The 21,111-nt window shown below is 35.0% G+C and overlaps 1 protein-coding gene across 3 annotated transcripts in view; it reads right to left on the bottom strand.

Moving 5' to 3' along the window:
- The window catches only part of LOC114090489 (lysophosphatidic acid receptor 6-like), a 33,584-nt gene extending 17,677 nt beyond the window's left edge, over positions 1–15,907 (bottom strand). For 2 of the 3 annotated variants that reach the window (XM_027932712.3, XM_027932718.3), the window contains exon 1: positions 15,833–15,907. The gene's annotated coding sequence lies outside the window, so the exon portion shown is untranslated. The remainder of the gene's footprint in view (positions 1–15,832) is intronic. The other variant, XM_071606002.1, reaches the window with a different exon arrangement.
- Positions 15,908–21,111: the final 5,204 nt, after the last annotated feature.

Raw genomic sequence — 21,111 nt, 5'->3', positions numbered from 1 at the left:
ATAAAAATAAATAAAGATATCGTGTTCATCTACAACTAAAAACATAAAAATAAATTTTTAAAAAAAGCTTTTGGGTTCAATAGATAAAGGGTCTATTACCCTTAGTCTAATAGATGACAGAAGAGACCTAGAACAATGTAATTTTACCCAGGGTCACACAGAAAACTCATTATTTAGAACTAGATGTAAAACAACTTGATTCTGAAGAAATATACTTTTCACTATGCTATACTCTATTTAGGCTATATTTATTGCAAAATTATTTGCATATTAATTAGATTTTCCATGTCCAGCAAACCCTCTGCTATCCAGAACAATCAAGAAATTGGACAGTGTGGAAGATAATCTGATATCCTACTTCAACGAGATGCCACACATTGATTCCTAATAATCCAAAAATTAGAATACAAATAAAATATTCAAGATTGAAACAAAAGCCATCTTCCCTTGCTCCTTATTAAGAAAGTATATTCAATAAATGTGTAAGTTTCACTTTCCTATTGAGTCATGAGAAATTTATAAGTTGTACTTTCCTATTAAAATCATGAGAAATCCAGTTTTCCCTACTGAATTAATCCTGCCTACTACAAATTGATCTGAGTCTTCCTAGTTTTTCAAGTTACTCCTCCTCCCAGGATATATCCTAGGACCAGACAAGTTTCCAAGACTACCCTCATCTTTTCCAGACCTGGCCTTCTTGTCCAGGCACCTACCAATGCCCAACTGCAAGAGCTATTTCTAAGTTTTCTTTTGTGTACATACCCTCACTACTCAAAAATATCTATGAATTCCTCAAGATTTGGGTTCTGCTTTTCTTGTACCTAACAGTAGATAGCACAACATGGTGCAGGGCCTTCTTGGGGGATGATTGGATACTAGATTTCATAGAAAGTTGTTGCAGAGAAATTAATTGGATAAAAGCCCAAGTGCCACCAATACTGCATAACCGCCCTGAGAAAATGTATGTTATTATTTTGAGTTGTAATTTAGTGATAAGGAAGTTCAGTCAACAGAAATTAATTTCTCCACAAACACTAAGAAAATCAAGTTTCTAGAACTTTAAGGTTGAAAACCAAACCTTAGAGCCTATATGATACATAAAGGCTTGCAAATGGCACACTGTGGACTTCTGAATGGAATCCTTTGGAAGGCAAGTTGGGGAAAAGGGGTGGATTTAGGGAACTATAAGGCCCAGGACTTGATTTCTAGAGTTTTATAGTTCTGAGATAGAATATAAACACAGAAAGTTAACTGGTACCATAGGCAGGTTGATACTTGAGGTAACCTCTATTTGTGAAACACTCTGGCAAATAAATTTTTATATACTAGAAGACAATTGTTAAAATATCCCTTCCACCCTTTTTCTCAAACATGTAGAATATTGGAGCTGGGGATATGTCTCAGTGGTAGAGCACTTGCCTAAAATGTATGAAACCCCAGGTTCCATTCTTAGAACTGTAAAATAAACAAATAATGTAGATTTTTAAAATTTCTTTCAGATTTTATAAGTGTTTATATTCATGTCTCTCCTTCCCATAAGTGATTTTTATTCCTTGCTTTTTAATTTTTATTTATTTTTAGCTTTTATTATTATTTAATTATTTAGTTATTGATGCTGGGAATTCAGTCCAGGGCCTTGTGCATGTTAAGCATATTCTCTACCACTGAACCACATCCCCAGGCCTTATTCCTTAACTCTTAAACACACTGTGCTGGCCCTATTGGGCCTGAATCTCACTAATAAAAAATAAAATGGATATCTCAAGTTGACCACATATTTTCAAATTTATAACTCTAAGCCCCTCTGTATTTTCCTTTATAGAAGGAGAAATATTGCATCTGAGGTCAGAGAATAGGCTCAAGAATCAGGCAGAGCAGATTTTCGGCCCAAGTTCTGCTATGTGAACTTTAGTTACTTAACTTCTCTCAACCTCAGTTTCCTCATTTATAAAATGGGGACTATAAAGATTTTTAAAAATTGGGGGTATTGGTTACCACAATGCCTGGCATATAATAAATGCACCATGAATGGTAGCCATTATTTTATTGGTACAGCAAGCTCACTTCATCAATTCAGTTAAGTATATTGAGTTATATATTTTGTAGGATACATTGTCAGCTCCACACTTATCCAAATACTGGCTTCTTCATTGTCACGGGACTACATGAGAGTTGCTCTTCATTGCTCCAGAGACCCTACCTCACAAAAACAATCTAACCACAATAGTCCACTAAAGGCAGGAATAAAGGGATTTTGTTTGTTTTGTTTTTAATTTTTTTAGTTGTAGTTTTATTTAATTTATTTTTACATGGTGCTAAGGATCAAATCCAGTGCCTCACACGTGTGAGGTGAGTGCCCTACCCCTGAGCCACAGCTTCAGCCCCAGTTCTGTTTTGTTTTTAATGAAGGTTTTCTGCTTGCCCCCTTAGTTACGAAACCCTTCCTTACCAAAGCAGCTCAATGAATCAGTTTGAGTATGTGAAGAAATGATTTTTTATCAGCCCTAGGAAAGAAAGAACCCAAGCTTTGAAGCCAAACACAGCAGGATTTGGAATTCTGGTTTCTACACTTTAACTTGTGATTTTGGATAAATAATCTCAAAAAAAAAAAAAATCACCTCATGGCTGGGGATGTGGCTCAAGTGGTAGTGCGCTCACCTGGCGTGCGTGCGGCCCGGGTTCGATCCTCAGCACCACATACAAACAAAGATGTTGTGTCCGCCGAAAACTAAAATGTAAATAAAATATTTTTTAAAAAAATCATCTCACCTCTCAGACGTTTTCCCATTTGCTAAGCCTGAAAAATGGATAATGAGCCAGGTGTGGTGTCACACACACCTATAATCCCAGTGCTCAGTGGTTAAGCATCCCTGGGCTCAATCCCCAGCAACAACAACAACAAAAATGAATAAGTAAAATAAAAATAAAAGACCAAATACAAGGGTTGGAAGATTAAATAAAATCACATTTGTAAAAAAGTGTTTACCTCAAAGCCTTGACACGTAATAGTCACTTTGAAAATGTCTGTTCCCTCACCTTTTTTTTTTTTTTGGAAGTCTTATGTTTTCACTTTTGGTTTTAGGCTTGATGTAAACTAAAAAACTGGGAAACATACAGTGAGATTTGGGGTAGGTATGAATGAAAGTGTGTAAAATTGGTATGGTGAAGTCTAAGCAGAAAGTAAGCTTGAGAATACAGAATGATCCCAAGCTGTCTTGAGGATTCAGCAGAAGCAAACATGGAGGTAGAGGTTGAGTGGGTGGGGCTGTTTCAATGGAGGAAAGTATAATAGCCCCTGGTCAGAAGAATCAAGCCCTCAAGGAATGGGATGGTGCAAGACAGGTAATTTTGGAAGAGAGAAATAAGGAAAGATGGAGGAGAAAGCTCTGGTCCATACTAGGAATGCAGTCTGCCACTTAATAAATGACCTAAGGCAAATTACTGAAATTCTTTGAGCCTAGATTTCCTTGTCTCTAGAGTAGAGATAATACTTCACAAATAAGATTCATCTATCATGAGAGTAAATGAGAAACATAAATTGTTTAACACAGTACTTGACACAGAGTAAGTTCTGGAGAAATGGCAGCTGATTCCATTACCAGGTGTCAGGGACATGGTCCTGGGTAAGGAACAGCAGTGGCACAGAGTATGTATCCTATAAAATATAAAATTCATGAGGGAGTTTCAGTCATTTAAAAGGAGGATAGGGAAAGTGTTCAAAAATCTTCAGTTTTAAAAATTAGCTTCTGATGTGGCAGCCAGTTCAGCCATATATTATTACCTATCTAGAACTCAAAGAAACTCTCCAAGAAAGAGACTGACAGTTGTTGGATAGTGGAAAGCTTGGAGTCAGGAATGAAAGAAGTGGTTAAAAACTGGAGGATTAGGAGAACTGATGGTGAACTCAAGAAAGAGGACAAAAATACTTCAAGGTGTTAGTAGGAACCGCTTCTCTAGTCAATCTAAGATAGGGAAAGACTCTGTCATTGCCTATAAGAAGGATAGCATGGGACAAGCCGTGAAGATACCAATGTTAATACGGGCATTATATTTGTTTATATGGAACTGTTAGGGAGTTAATGCTCTCAGGGTAAGTTTCCTTTAAAAAGAGTACAATGGAAAATATTGCTTAACCCAATAAATAGATCTCAAATCATGAAATTTCAAGAATTATGCAAGATGGGCCGGGATTGTGGCTCAATAGTAGAGAACTTGCCTAGCATGCCTGAGGCACTGGGTTAAACATAAACATAAAAACAAATAACATAAAGGTATTGTGTCCATCTACAACTGAAAAAAATATTTTTTAAAAAAGAATTACACAGGAATTACTTTGAAGCAGACCTCCTTGACTTATTCAGATATCACACTGACAACAAAATACATCACCCATGCCAAATATCTGTTTTCTGTATATATGTGTGTGCATGTATGTACATACATATACATGCATATATATTGTTGTAAAAAATAATTTCCAAATTCAATCCACAGTTATATTCAAACTCTTTCGAGGGTAACATCCTAAGCCAAACTGCCCAGAGCTGCTACCAGAGTAATACTTTAGAAGGTTTAAAAAAAAAAAAAAACCCTGCAAGAAGCTCAGATATACCATTGCACAGTATAGTGACTATAGGTAACTATAATGTACAATACTTTTTAGGGCTGGGTTGTGGCACAGTGGTAGAGTGTTTGCCTGGCATATGTGTGAGGCCCTGGGTTTGATCCTCAGCACAATATATAAATGAATAAATAAAAGATCAATTGACAATTAAAAAATTATAAAGTACAGTACTTTTCAAAAAGTTAGAAGTAAATGGTAAATATTTGAGGAGATAAAAGTTTAACCTGATTTAAACATCACATGATATATACATGTATTTGCACTATGATACCACATTACTATGTACAAATTTTATGCTTTTATGTATCAGTTTAAAAAACTTAAATTTAAAATTTTTTAGTCTCGCTTTTCATATAGAATGGAATCTTAATTTCAGAAAGCAGTAATGAAGCTCCATAACAAAGTCACCTACTTAGAAAAGGTTCTTGATTTGACTTCTTATGCTGTCTTTTTCATGAGCGTTGTAAATTTAAATTTTTAAAAAGTAAATATATTCAGTGAATCACAGCCATAAGATCTTAAATATATGATTTTTATTTTCACAGTACAGTGAAAATAAAATCCCTCTCTTCAGAGCTGATATTTGAAGCAAGTAGGAAGCTTAGTTGCTAAAATGTCTCTGACCATCAGCCTCCCTCACCAAATTAGTGAGCCAGTCAATAATTGAAGAGTCACTTGAGAAATCAGCCTATTTCTGGAAATTATACACACGCACACACACACACACACTCATAGATACATAGATTTATATATATATATATATATATATATATATATATATATATATATATGAAGAGCACAATTGACCCAAAATAAACTGTCCATATTTAAAGTGCACAATTCAACAAGACCTATTCACACCCATGAAACTCTCACTATAATCAAGATAATCATATCTTCATTCCCAAAAAGTTTTTTCACATTCCTTTGTAACAAATCCATTCCTTCTCTCCCCCGTTTCTAGGCAAGCCTGTCACTATAGACTAGTTTGCATTTTCTAGAGTTTCTACAAATGAAACCATACAGAATATATTCATTGTTGTATGGCTTCTTTCATTCAGCATAATTAGAGATTCATTCATTTTGAATTTATCAAGAGTTAATTTGTTTTTTAATTACATACTAGTATAACATTATTGAGCAGTTTTTATTCACGTCCTTATTTCTTTTTTTTCTAAATTTCTTAAGTTGTAGATGAACACAATATATTTATTTATTTTTATGTGGTGCTCACACGTGTGAGGCAAGTGCTCTACCACTGAGCTCCAGCTCCAGCCCAGAGGTCCTTATTTTTTGATTCCAGATTCACATAAAAGAATCTGTGAGGGACTCTCATTTAATAGCCTCTTCTCAGTGGCATGCACAGTATAGACATTAAGAATGCAAAATTTTGTCTACTGGAATAATGTTAGATTATGATGAAAATAAAAACATTTATAACTAATCCAACAACAACAACAAAAGAATTCAATCTATGGAATTGGCCTGCCTGGCTCTGTTATCTTGTACCTGTGTGACTTTGAAGAAGTGTTCTAGATCCTCTGAATCTGTTCCTTCATAGAGCAGTAGTGAAAACTATGTGAGATAATGTAACTACCTGACAGTATGCAACATGCATAGCCCAGGGATTGGAACCCAACCTTATAAGAACTCAATAAAATGACAGCTTTAGGGATACTCAGGATCCATTCTATAGTACCTCTGACCAAGGCACTTGCTCAAGTATAAGCATTCCTCAGACTTCACTCCCATCCAAAGGTTTCTGCCCTATGCCATAAGCCCTCAGCTCTACTAGGAGATAGGACTCAAGATGTGAATCACTGCCAGGCGCAGAGATGCATGCCTGTAATCCCAGTGGCTCAGGAGGTTGAGACAGGAGGATGGCGGGTTCAAAGCTAGCCTCAGCAACAGCAAGGCACTAAGCAATTCAGTGAGACCCCATCTCTAAATAAAATACAAAATAGGGCTGGGATGTGGCTCCGTGATCGAGTATCCCTGAATTCAATCCCTGGTACCCACCCCCAAAAAACAAAAGATGTTTATCACTGCCCAAAGCTGATATCAACCTTGGTTGAAGCAGTAAAAAAAATTATTTAATTTGGTAATGTCTTAGCATGACATTTAAGACCTCTCATATATTGCCCCTGTCCTATCTATCTTCTATATCTACTGCTATTTTCCTGCCTCTGCATTAATATTGTCTCTATTCACTCAAAATGCTTCTTCATCCCACTCTATCTATGCCTGTCTAAATTCAAATACACTTCAATGCACAAAATGAGGCTGAAAAGGTTGGCATATCCTAAAAATCCCTTAGATTATATGACAAAGCGTTAAGATTAGCCACTAGAAAAAGACTATAAATGATGCTGCTACTATACATCCTTCTTAATATCTTCAGCATTGAAGAGTTCCAGTATCTATGGACTGAGGAATTGTTTAATGGAAGATTCCGTATTTTGGATCTTAGAAAATTTCTTTTAATTTTGTTGTGAACAGACGTAAAATTAATAAAAATTCAAAAATTTCTGTGCAATGAAAAATTTGTAAGCCAACAAACAGGCCCACATAGTTTAAAAGACAATAGCCTGAGCAATAAAATTATAGGATGAAGACAAAATAGTTTCAGTTCCTGGAAATTCATTGCTAGGAGACCTCAAGGACATTTGTATCCCATTCTTCTGCTACTAGAGGTCTATATATTCATATATTTATGAGTATTTTCACCCTTTGTGATTTACTCATTTTAATTCACTTGTACTTTCTTGCAATCAACTATTATTCTTCAGTCATACTTATTCAACCTTTCTAGTCCTTCTTTCTTATGGACAAAGTTACCATTTGGGATACTCCTTATTTTTTAGCTCCATTCCTTCCTATTTTGCTTGCTTCCCCTTTATCTTTTAATTGATTCAAATTCTACAGCCTGTTGTTACTTCTCCTTCCCCACTGATACTCCAACTTTTTCTCCTTTCACTTTTATTTCTCACCTCTATGGGTACTACATTCTCTCCTCTTTGGGATTCCTTGGCCTGCTCTTTGGGGTTTCTGCCTGACCTGTGTCCTGCTTGTTTCCCTCAAGAATTGACCCATTTAATATCTTTATTCTTTAAGGACAAAAGCAGCTATAGTAGGGGCAGAACCACTTATCACAAGTGATTAATCTTCCTCAGAATGAAGGACAAGTTCCCTGGACATCTCTGGTTACCACCTTCTTCAGCCTTTACTTAATCATCAATCTCCTTTCTTCTTTCCCAGAATCCACAATCCTTCCATTGCCCCTCTTCTTATAATCAATGACCTGTCCTTGTGAATTAGTTCACATCATTGTCCCCTTGTCCATGTGTCTCGACCTGCCCCTTCTCCGTGGGAAGAAAGATCATGGGCCCCAGAAAACAGGAAATGCCTCATTCATGAAAGGGAAGGTAATTTTTCTGAGAAATTTAAAGTGGTAAACATATATATAGCAGAACTTAGGTATGACAGATAGCAGATCAAGTATGAATGGAAGAGTTTAAAAAATCTCCCAATAAAACTAAAAAAAAAAAAAATCCTGTCGAGAAAATAAATAAATAAAATTTTAAAAATAACTTCCAGCAGTCACACCTAGATATTTCCTAAATGAATTGGTCTCAGACCTGCTAACACGTTGGGTTTTTAAAATTTGCTATGATTTCTTTTTAAAAATTTTTAGATGTCAATTAACTATTTTTTTTAATTTTTTAGATGCATGGACCTTTATTTTCATTCATTTATTTATATGTGGTGCTGAGAATCAAACCCAGTGTCTCACACATGCTAGGCAAGTGCTCTACCACTGATCCACAGCCTCAGCCCCTGCTATGATTTCTTTAAAATGAAAACCACTTTCTGAGTTTTATCTTGTTAATGGCTCAAAACTGTTTAGTTTTTAATTTATTTTGATCAACACGCATTACACATAGTAGTAGGATTCAGTGTGATATTTCAATGCATGCATATATACACTGTGTGCTGATCAAATCCAGCCTCCCTTTATCCACCCTTCCAGCCCTCATCTCAAACTTTTAGTAATCATTATTCTATATTTAAATCAACTATTTTTCTTGTCTAACTTCCACATATGAGAAAGAACATGTGATACTTGTCTTTCAGTGTCTGATTATTGTTTCACTTAACATTAATAATCTCCAGTTCCATCAATTATGCAGCAAATTACAGTATTCATCTTCTTTAAGGTTAAAAAATATTCCATTGTGTGAATATATCACATTTTCTCTATCCATTCATCCACTGATGAGCATCTAAGTTGACCTGATATTTTAGCTATTGTGAATAGTGTGGCAATAAACATGGGTGTGGAGATATATCATTGGTATACTTACTTAAGTTAATTTGGATATATTCCAAAAGATGGGATAGTTGGATTATATGGTAGATCTATTTTTAGCTTTTGGAAGATTCTCAATACTATTCTCCATTGTGGATGTTCAAAGTTACCTTGCCATCAACAATGAAGAGAGCTCCTTTATCTCCACATACTCACCAGCTTTTTATGTTTTTATACTAGCTATTCAAATTGGAGTGAGATGATATCATTATCGTTCTGATTTGCATTTCCCTAATAGATAAAGGTACTGAGCAATTTTTACATATATTTTTTGGCCATTCGTATTTCTTCTTTTGAGAAGTGTCTATTCAGATCATTTGCCCATTTTTTATTGAATTAATTTTTTGTTGTTTTGTTAGTTCTCTCTATATATGTATATATATTAACATATACTGTATATTTTATATATTAAAAGGATATTAATCCTTTTACAGATGAATAGTTGGCAAATATTTTCTCTGATACTGCATATTTTCTCTTCACTCTGTTTATTGTTTCCTTTACTCTTCATATCCTTTTGAGTTTGATGCAAACCAATTTGTCTATTTTTTTCTTTTGTTTCTTGTGCTTTGGGGGTCATTTTTTAAAAAATCATTGCCTATACCCATGTCTTGAAGTGCTTATGTGTTCTTCTAGTATTTTCAAAGTGTTATATCTTATATTTAGGTATTTGATCCATTTTGAGTTGATTTTTCATACACAGTGAGATAGGAGTCAATTGCTAGTCATATGCATATGAATGTCCAATTTTTCCAGCAACTATTTATTCAAAAGGCTGTCCTTTCACCTACGTAAGTTTTTGACACCTTTGTTGAGAATCAGTTGGATGTAGATTCATGGGATTATTTTTGTATCTCCATAATGTTTCATTGAGTGTGTGTCCATATTATAGCAGTAGTACGTATTCTGGTTACTATGGCTCTGTAGTATATCGAAATCGGATATTATGATGGCTTCAACTTTGTACCTTTTGTGCAAGATTGCATTGACTATTGTGTGTGTGTGTGTGTGTGTGTGTGTGTGTTTCCTTCAATTTCTTTCATCAGTGTTTTGTAATTTTCATTGTAGCAATCTTTCACACCTTTGGTTAAATTTATTTCTAGGGTTTTTTGTTGTGTTTTTGTTTAGCTGTTGCGAATGGGACTGTTTTTGTGATTTCTTTCTGAGTAATCTTGTTATTGGTATAAAAATGCTTCTGGTTTTTATATGTTGATTTTATAACCTGACACTTTCCCAGATTCATTTATCAGTTCTAATAGTTTTTTGGTGGAATTTTTAGTTTTTTCTGTATCTAGTATGATATCAACTGCAAACAGGTATAATTTAAACATCTCTTTTCCTGTTATTTCTTTCACTTGGATAATTACTCTAACACTTCCAATATTACATTGAAAAAGAGTTTTGATCTTGATCTGGACACTCTTGTCTTTATCTAGATCTTAGAGGAACTGCTTTCTGCTTTTCTTCATTCAGTATATTGGCTGTGGGCTTATCATTTATCGCCTTTATTATGTCAAGGCATGATCTTTTTACACTTAATTCATTAGGGTTTTTAGCAGGAAAAACGGGTGCACAAGATTACTGATACTATGTACAATATCTCATCATCATCCAGTCACACTATCTGATAGTTTTAGTCCAGGAAAAAAAAATAAACAAATAGTCTTAAAGAAAACCTTTTCTATGGAAGTGAGACAACTAGAATAAAAGAAGAGGATCAGTGGATGGAGGAGGGGAGGGAAAGAGGAGGTATTAGGGTATATAATTGACCAAATTATATTGTTCTATTTTGGTCAGATATGTAACAACAAATTCCACCATTATATATAACTTATGTATCAATAGAAAAATGTTGGCTTCTTTTTAAAGAAAACATTTTCTTAAAGTATTTATATGCATCCATTTGCAAACAAGCACAATAATTTTGGTCAAATTTCCATAAGGCTCTCCTGCTCTCTTACCAATGGCTGGTATTATGTGGCAATAATTTTGTTTAAGGGGTTATTTTTTTAAAAAATTTATGGTTGTTTTTTGTCAAATTTTGAACAATTTAAAACCAAAATTGATAAATAAGAGAGAGAGACATCAAATAACTTAATACACCCCAGTATGATGAATAACCCCAAACAATTTCATATTGAGGAGGAAAGAAAAAAATAGCATCACTCCTTGCCACAAGAAATCTTCCAATCAAATACAGAGGTATGGGATGCATGGGAAATGCATAGAAACAATTAATGATAATAAAAAGCAAAATGAAATAAGTGGCATAACAGTGGTGTAAACTAATTGCTGTTATGGAGCAGAAAAAGTAGTTCCAACTTGAGGAATTGAGGATGGGTTCACTTTTTTAAAAAGGAGAGAGTATCTCAGGTAATCCTTCAAGAATGAATAGGATTTAGGTTGGTAGAGGAAAGGAAGAAAATTCTAGGCATGAGAAATAGAGCCAGTGAAGACATGGAAGCTACTTGGATATTTGCAGGGCACTAGTGAGAAATACAGAAGCAATGGGCTCTGCAAGGCACATGGGTAGTAAGAGTGTGTGGACCAGGGGTGCTTGTTTTGTTGAAGGGGATCTATTGAAGAAACCTACAGAAGATTGTAAAGGAAAATAATTTGAATAAAGGAAAGAGTAGTATAATTTAAAGAATTTAATGCTCTCTACAGGTACATTAGTTTTTCAGGGCTGCCATAACAAAGTACCACAAAATAGGTCACTTAAAACAACAGCACATATAACTTTCTTATGCTTACATATGAATACACAACCAGTGTAACTCCACATCATGTACAACCACAAGAATAGGATCAAAATTGTAATGGGTTGCATTTCACATACGTATAATTTGTCAAAAAAACATCCTAAATAAGTCCCATTTGTTTATTCTTGTTATTAACTCTTGGGCTATGGGCGTCCTATTAAGGAATTTGGAGCCTGACCCCACAGTATGTAGATCGTAGCCAACTTTTTCTTCTATCAGACGCAGTGTCTCTGATTTGATATCTAGCTCCTTGATCCATTTTGAGTTAACTTTTGTGCATGGTGAAAGAAAGGGTTTCAGTTTCATTTTGTTGCATATGGATTTCCAGTTTTCCCAGCACCATTTGTTGAAGATGCTATCTTTCCTCCATTGCATGTTTTTGGCCCTTTTATCAAATACAAGAAAGTTGTAATTTTGTGGATTGGTTTCTGTGTCCTCTATTCTGTACCATTGGTCCACCCGCCTTTTTTGGTACCAGTACTTCGCTGTTTTTGTTACTATTGCTTTGTAGTACAGTTTGAACTCTGGTATCACTCTACCTCCAGATTCACACTTCCTGCTTAGAATTGCTTTTGCTATTCTGGGTCTTTTGTTTTTCCATATGAATTTCATAATAAGAGAGGTAAATAGAGAGCCTACATCCTGGGAACAAATTTTTACCCCTCACACTTCAGATAGAGCACTAATATCCAGAATATACAAAGAACTCAAAAAATTAAACAATAAGATAACAAATAACCCAATCAACAAATGGGCCAAGGACCTTGCCGCAGTCTGGCTGGGCACAAAATCACGAGCCACCACACAGCTTGTAGATTCAAACAGCAACTCTTTATTCCCGAACTCACACCAGCCGTCTACAATCACGTTCTGGGGAAATCCACATTCTCTGCCCAAATCCACCTCCACTGGGTTTCTGTCACCCAAAAAATACTGTCTGAATCCCGTGAGAACTCAAGGGGAACTTAGGCAGCAGGATACGCCCTATTCCCAGCAGGAATAACCTTAAACCTGGAACCACCCTAAACCCGGATTGTCCTAAACCAGGAACGCCCTAAACCTGGATCCGCCCTGGTCCTTGAGCAAGGTCACCTACATGCAATGTCACTGCAAAATGTCCTATTTCTACGAGTCCTTCCACTAAGCAACATGGGGTATGCTGGCAAGGAAATTGTCATACCTACTTGGCTAATGGCTCCCAGCAGACCTGAACAGAAACTTCACAGAGGAGGACATACAATCAATCAACAAGTACATGAAAAAATGCTCACCATCTCTAGCAGTCAGAGAAATGCAAATGAAAACCACCCTAAGATACCATCTCACTCCGGTAAGATTGGCAGCCATTATGAAGTCAAACAACAATAAGTGTTGGCGAGGATGTGGGGAAAAGGGTACACTTGTACACTGCTGGTGGGACTGCAAATTGGTGCGGCCAATTTGGAAAGCAGTATGGAGATTCCTGGGAAAGCTGGGAATGGATCCACCATTTGACCCAGCTATCACCCTTCTCGGACTATTCCCTGAGGATCTTAAAAGAGCTCACTATAGGGATACTGCCACATCAATGATCATAGCGGCACAATTCACAATAGCTAGACCGTGGAACCAACATACATGCCCTTCAATAGATGAATGGATAAAAAAATGTGGCATCTATACACAATGGAGTATTATACAGCACTAAAAAATGACAAAATCATAGAATTTGCAGGGAAATGGATGGCATTAGAGCAGATTATGCTAAGCGAAGCTAGCCAATCCTTTAAAAACAAATGCCAAATGTCTTCTTTGATATAAAGAGAGCAACTAAGAACAGAACAGGGAGGAAGAACATGAGGAAAAGATTAACATTAAACAAAGACGAGTGGGGGGAGAGAAAGGGAGAGAGAAGGGAAAGCATATGGAAATGGTAGGAGACCCTCAATGTTACACAAAATTACATATAAGAGGTTGTGAGGGGAAAGGGGTGGGGGAAACAAGGGAGAGAATTGAACAACAGCAGATGAGGTAGAGAGCAAAGATGGGAGGGGAGGGGAGGGGGGATAGTAGGAGATAGGAAAAGTAGCAGAATACAACAGTCACTAATATGCCATTATGTAAAAATGTGAGTGTGTAACTGATATGATTCTGCAATTTGTATTTGGGGTAAAAATGGGAGTTCATAACCCAATTGAGTCAAATGTATGAAAGATGATATATCATGAGCTTTGTAATGTTTTGAACAACCAATAAAAAAAATGCTAAAGAAACAGACATTTACCCATTAACTAATGAGTCCACATATCCCCTTTCATCTACTCCCCCATTTCCTAGTAACAATAAAGCATTACATATCTAAAAACAATTAAAAGCCAACATAGTTTTTAATGGTCCTTCATAGAACAATGTCTAAATCATTATGTGAAAAACTTGGTTCACATATCATTGTATAGAATATAGTACCATTCTTTTTACTGAAACATCTTTAATATATAAATTTTAAAAACAGTTAAAAGAATTTTGAATATACTCACCATAAAGAAATGATAAAAGTTTAAGGTGATATTCTCTAACTACCCAGAATTAAACATTACACAATGTATACATATATTAAACTATACACATTTTACTTCAGAAATATGTACAAATGTTATGTGAATCAAAAATAAAATAAAAGCCTGGTGTGGTGGTTCACACCTGTAATCCCAGCTACTTGGGAGGTTGAGTCAAGAAGATTTCAAGTTCAAGGCAGCCTCAGCAATTTAGCAAGATCTTTAACATCTTAGCAAAGACCCTGTTTCAAAAAAAAAAAAAAAACTAAAATGTCCCGGGGATGTTTGTTGCTCAATGTTAAAGCATCTTGGTTCCAATCCCCAGTACTAAAATAATTTTAAAAATAAAAATAATTTAATTTAATTTTAAACAGAAATTTATTGCCTGATTGTTCTAGAGGCTAGAAGCCTAAAATAAAGGTTTTGAAAATGTTCTAGAGGAGGATCCTTCCTTGCCTCTTCCAGCTTCTTTTAGCCCCAGCTACTCCTAGATTTTTAGATGTATTACTCCAATCTCTGCTTATCTTCACCTGGTCGCTTTCCTATTAATCCCAAAGTTCCACTTCTTGTAAAGATACCAGTTATATTGATGCAGGACCCAATCTACTTTAGTATGAAATCATCTTAACTAATTACATCCATGATGAGCCAATTCCCAAATAAGGTCACATTCATTGAGGTACTAAGTGTTAGGACTTCAATATATCTTTTTGTGGGGACACAATTCAACCCTCCACTGCTGATGAGTGCAGTGTGGGTAAACTGTGGCTTTGCAAAGCCTATGATTACCATTCAAAAACATGCTTTGGTCAACACAGAGAACTACATAACACTTTGGGAACATCAAATACCTTAGAGATAAATGTAGAATGCTGTGAAGAGAACAAAGCAACAACCAAAACACTCATTTAGACACATAAACACATTTCGCCACATTCTCAGTATCAGATTAAAGAACAACCTGAAGATATTAGTGTGGTCATAAGCTTTCCTGTTGAGGAAGTAGAGGAGAAAGCAGCAGTGAGATATTTGCATCTATCTGTGGAGAAAAGAAGGCAGTTGCAAATTGAACACAGTACAGAAATTGAGATGTAAGGAAGATGTCAGAAAAAAAAAGATCTTCATGCAAAGCTTTCATACAATGGATTGATTTTTAATCACCATGGAATTTGACATAAAGAAGCAAGAAAAAGAAAGAATGAGAAGAGGCTTTTTCTCTAGGTCCCAATTTCCAAATCTGTGTGAAGGTGAACATAATCACAACTGTAGTTTTCTTAAAATATGTCATAGAGTTCAACAAATATGATAGATTTTAAGATATTTTGAAAAACTAAGAGTTCCATAGTATTTTCATCTGGTAGTTGTCTTGCTCAGTTACTGCAAACTTTTTAAAAATGATCTCCAACTCACCAAAATCAAGATGACACAGTTCTGGTTATGACTCACTTAAGGAGGTTGAGTTAAACTAAGACGTTTGGATTTATCACTAACCCCCTTAGAAAAGTTCCAGAAATCTCTACTTTGAAAACCTCTGTTGACATACCTTTTAAAAAAGGAGCTTTATATTCAGTTGGAAGTTTGAGACAGGAGATCAAATACAAGTTCTAGAACAAAGAAGGATTGACAGCTTCAGGAAGTCAGTGTTATTTTGAGGTGCTTCCTTGTTGCAGATTTCATTTGGTTTCTCGCTCTACCAAGAAATCAACAACAAAAGTGAAACTGGAAGGATAGCCCAAAATCAAACTGTTTTCATCTGAAAAAGCCAAATACCATCCTCTTTAACTTTCTATTCCTTCATTTGTTTATTTGGTCAATGAATATTTTCTGAGTCTTGCATTGTACATAGATAAATAAGAAACATATGTATCTGTACTTAAACTTCTCAAGACTGCCTCACAACCTATTTTGTGTCCCATTCCCTAAAGTCATCACTTTTAGGGAACTAAAAATGAATCTACACTGGACTGTGGGATCCTTGAAAGTACAGGTATATTGTCTTATTCATCTTTGATTTGCTCAACATCTAGGAAAGTAGTGAGCTTGCTAGGAATAGTTGGTGCTGAAAACATGTGTTCAATTAAAAATTGATGTGAAATAATTTTAATGAGAAGTATTATATAAGATAATACGAATATAGTATCTCATTTTATCCTCCTAACAACAACTCTGAATTTTTCCACAAGTTTATTCATGAAAACTAGAGGCATGCAGCTGCAAATTTGGTTGGTGCAATTTTTAAACCTCAGCATGATTTAGGCCAACTGCATAATCACTATGCTCAAAAATTTTACTCAGTGATCATTCTTCTATCAGATTCTGATATAGGTGAAAACTGAATGAGTATGAAAAGTTACTGCAATACCAATTCAAAATAATAATCCCTTATATTTAATATAATGAATTTATACTAACAACCTTGTTCCAAAAGGGATTGAAAGCAACTGTGATATTCTGTTATGTTTGTGCTCTTCTTTCCAAGGTTATATTGTATTATTTCATCTGATCCTTGATAGCACTAGCTTTGTGGAATTGCAGGTAATATCATCATTCTTCTTTCATAAAAGAAGTAAACTGAAGCACAGAAGTGAGTTAACTTGCTCAATGACCCTTAATTCATTGGTAGTGAGACTGGAACCTTAATAAAGGCTCTTTTGTTTGCCCCATGTCAACAGGAGGCTTCTTTCTGTGTATATTAGAGGTGAAAATAGACAATGGATTATACCACTTAACTTGCATGATTTTATCTGTACATAGAAAGAAAAAGGCCATTTAGAGCCTTTGTTTTAATTGTAAGATCAATATTTGCTTGTTCACTTAATAAATATTTATTAAGCCTCTATACATGTGATGTAATATGCTAGGTTTAAAGGATAAATAATTCAGTAAGATATGATCCCTACCCTAGTGGGGAGATTGACAATAAGCAACTTGCAATTGTTTTATTATATTTAGAACTAAGAATGACAGTAATTGAGAAACATGAAGCTAAAAAAAGTATAGAAGAGGCAGATCATGAAGAATCTAGTTGAGCTAAACTAAGACCTTTGGCATTTATTTTGTAGGCAATGGTGACTTACAAAGGACTTCATGCAGATTTTCATTTGGTCCAAAGATAGATATAAAGTGGTGCAAGATAAGAAGTTTAACAAGACTTGGACCCTAATTAGAATAAGATATAGACCATATTTGTATAAATATGTCAAAACATACTCTATTGTCATGTATATCTAAAAAGAACAAGTAATTTTTTTTAAAGTTTAACACAGGAAAAAATAAGAGGTTTAAAAAATGATGAATAAACCTTTAGGCTATTGTAATAGATCAGGTAAGACATTAAAAGAGATCTCACTAAGGAAGTCAGTGACTTGTGGTTAGATATAAGCAAATATATTTGAAAGATATTTGGAGGCAGAAGAGGCTACAAGTGAGTTGCAAATCAGAAATCAGAATTAAGGGTGATTTCCCCAGGCTTCTAGCTTGGGAAATTCTGGGTGGTGGTGCCATTGTTTGAGAGAATATAGGCAGTGTGGTAGGAAGAAGATAACCATTTTAGCTTCAAGTAAATTGACTTTAAGATGCCTGGAGAACTTCTAGAAAAGAGGTAGTTACATATATAGCTTTATCAGAAGAGGGCTCTAAGCTAGAGATAAAAGTTTTAGGAATCACCAGCATATAGTATATAGGTTCCTTTTAACCATGGGAGCAAATGAGTTTTCTTTGTGGAATAGATCCAGAGTGAGAAGAAATGAAATTTTTTAAATCTTATGGAGCAGTTTTGCTTTTGTTTTTGTTTTTGTTTTGTACTTAGTATTGAACCTAGGGGCACTTAACTACTGAACCACATCCCCAGCCCTTTTTATTTTTCATTTTGAGATAAGGTCTTGCTAAGTTGCTGAGGCTGTTTTTGAACTTGTTATTCTCCCATCTCAGCTTCCCAAATCTCTGGAAATACAAGTGTGCCCTACACTCCCCAACTAGAACACCCTCCATTTTTGAGGCAGTGAGAAGTCATAGGAATACGACACAGGGCATAGAAAACGGAAGAATGGCGAATTTCTTTTTCCCCCCACATTTTTATTAGTACATTGCAAATATACATAATACTGGGGTTCACTATTACATAGTCATACATGCATATGCTACAGCAATATAATTTGATCAGTATGGTTCCCCAGTATTTCCCCTTTCCTTTTCCTTCTGCCTCCCCTTGGTCCCTTTTCTCTACCTGAGCTCCTCCCCCTAATTTATTTCCCTTTTTCTTTTCTAACATCCACATGAAAGAAAATATATGACTCTTGACTTTCTGAGATTGACTTATTTCACTTAACATAATAGTCTCAAGTTCCATCCATTTGCCTGCAAATGACATAATTTCATTTTTCTTTATGAAAGAGTAAAGAATAAATCTCTATCATGTATATATACCACATATATGTTCTTTATCCATTCATCTGATGATGGACACCTAGACTGGTTCCATAATTTGGCTATTGTCATTGTGGTTCTATAAATATGGGTATGCATGTATTGCTATAGTACACTGACTTTAAATCCCTAGGATAAATACTGAGGAGTGGTATAGCTGGGTCATATGGTGTTTCCATTCCTAGCCTTTTGAGGAACCTTCATACTGATTTCCATAGTGGTAGTGTTAATTTATAATCCCAACAATAGTGTTAAAAATATTCCTTCCCCCTCCCCCCACATGTCCTCCAGCATTTATTATTGTTTGTATTCTTTTTTTAATGAGGCTGTTATTTTTTTAATATCATTATTTTATTTTTATGTGGTGCTGAGGATTGAACCCAGTGTCTCACACATGGTAGGCAAGCGCTCTACCTCTGAACCATGACCCCAGCCCCTGTTGTTTGTATTCTTGATGGCTGCCATTCTAACTGGAGTGAAATGAAATCTCAGTGTAGTTTGTATTTACATTTAAGAAGAGAGAGTTTCAAGAAGGGATGATTAAGCTTCAAATGTTCCAGGGATGTCACATGAGATAAAGGATGATATCATTTCAAAATAACCTAAATACTAACTTTTAAGAGATTGATTAAATAAATTATACTATAAAGTGACATTTAGTTAAGTAGTATGTACTTACTAGAAATTATAATATAGTTCTATACTTATTGATGTGGAGAAATTTTACAATGTAATCAAGTTTTTAAAAAATTAACAAGAGTGGGGATCACATTAAATAATATTAGGAACACCTGATATTCATTACAAATTTATGTTCCATGCACTGTTTTAAGTACTTTATGTTTTATTTAATCTGCATAATAATGATATTAAGTAGGTAACATCATTATCCATACTTCAGAGCTATGGAAATTAAGATATGTTGAAATCAAATAGCAAGGAGTAGAGCAAGAATTGAATTCAGGTATGACACAACATCTCAGGCTCTTATCACACTAGTATTTTAATCTCTCCCCAGGCAATTTTCAGTTTATTGAAAAAACAATAAGAATACATTGCATTTTGCTTTTGCATTGTGGTAAAATATATGATATAAAACTGGCCACTGGAACAATTTTAAGTGTACAATTCAGTGACATCAATTACATTTACATTGTTGTGTAACAATTACCACTATTTCTAAATTCTGCATCACCCCAAACAGCAAATGTGTACTCATTGGGCTGAGGCTGTAGCTCAGTTGTAGAGCAATTGCCTAATACCTGTGAGGCACTAGGTTCAATCCTCAGCACCACATAAAATAAATAAATAAATAAATAAAGGTGTATAAAAAAATTGTGTACTCATTAAGCAATAACTTTACATTCTCCCTTCCCCAGGTAACCTATATTTTACTTCCATATCCATAAATTTGCCAATTCTAGATATTTCATATATGTGGAATCATAATTTTTTGTTCTTTTGTGTGTGTCTTATTTTATGTAAGATAATTTTTTGCTTTTGTTTTTCTTTTTTGGGGGGAGGGGACTACTGTGAACTAAACCCAGGGGTGCTTAATCATTGAACCATATCTCCAGCCCTTTTCTATTTTTTATTTTGAGACATGATCTCACTAAGTTGGTTAGGGCTTCACTAAGTTGCTGAGGCTGGCTTTGAACTTGTGATCCTCCTGCCTCATTCTCCCAAGTTACTGGGATTATAGGCATGTGCTACTAAGCCCAGCTAGGGTGATTTTTTTTTTTTAATTTTTTATTGTTGGTTGTTCAAAACATTACATAGTTCTTGATATATCATATTTCACACTTTGATTCAAGTGGGTTATGAACTCCCATTTTTACCCCATATACAGATTGCAGAATCACATCAGTTACACATCCATTGATTTACATATTGCTAGGGTGATATTTTTAAAAAGTTCAATTATGTTGTAGTACATATCAGGACTTTATTCATCTTATGGCTGAATAATATGCCACATATGAATAATACCACATTTTTCTTATCCATTCATCTGTTGATGAATACCTGGGGTTTTCCACCTTTTGGCTATTATGAATAATGCTGCTATGATCATTGATATACAAAAATCTGCTTGAGTCCCTGTTCTCATGTCTTTGGAGTATATAACTAGGAGTGAAATTGCCAGGTCATATGTTAATTCTATTTTTAGTGTTTTCAGGAGCCACCAAATTATTTCCTCAGTGGCTGAACCATTTTACATTCCCAACAGGAATATGTGAGGGTTGCAGTTTCTCCACAGGAGTAGATTTTTAATGATGAAATTTCAGTAATTAAAGAACAATGGGTAGGTACGGGCCTCTTTGGGGTGCTTCTCACTTCCAAATATACACAAGGAATGGGTCTCAGTAATATTAATAACAGCAGAAATATTTGTAG

Source organism: Marmota flaviventris, chromosome X, assembly GCF_047511675.1.
Source record: "Marmota flaviventris isolate mMarFla1 chromosome X, mMarFla1.hap1, whole genome shotgun sequence".
Taxonomy (NCBI): Eukaryota; Metazoa; Chordata; class Mammalia; order Rodentia; family Sciuridae; genus Marmota; species Marmota flaviventris.
The sequence above is the reverse complement of the archived record's forward strand: the minus strand, read 5'-3'. Positions and strand labels throughout refer to the sequence as shown.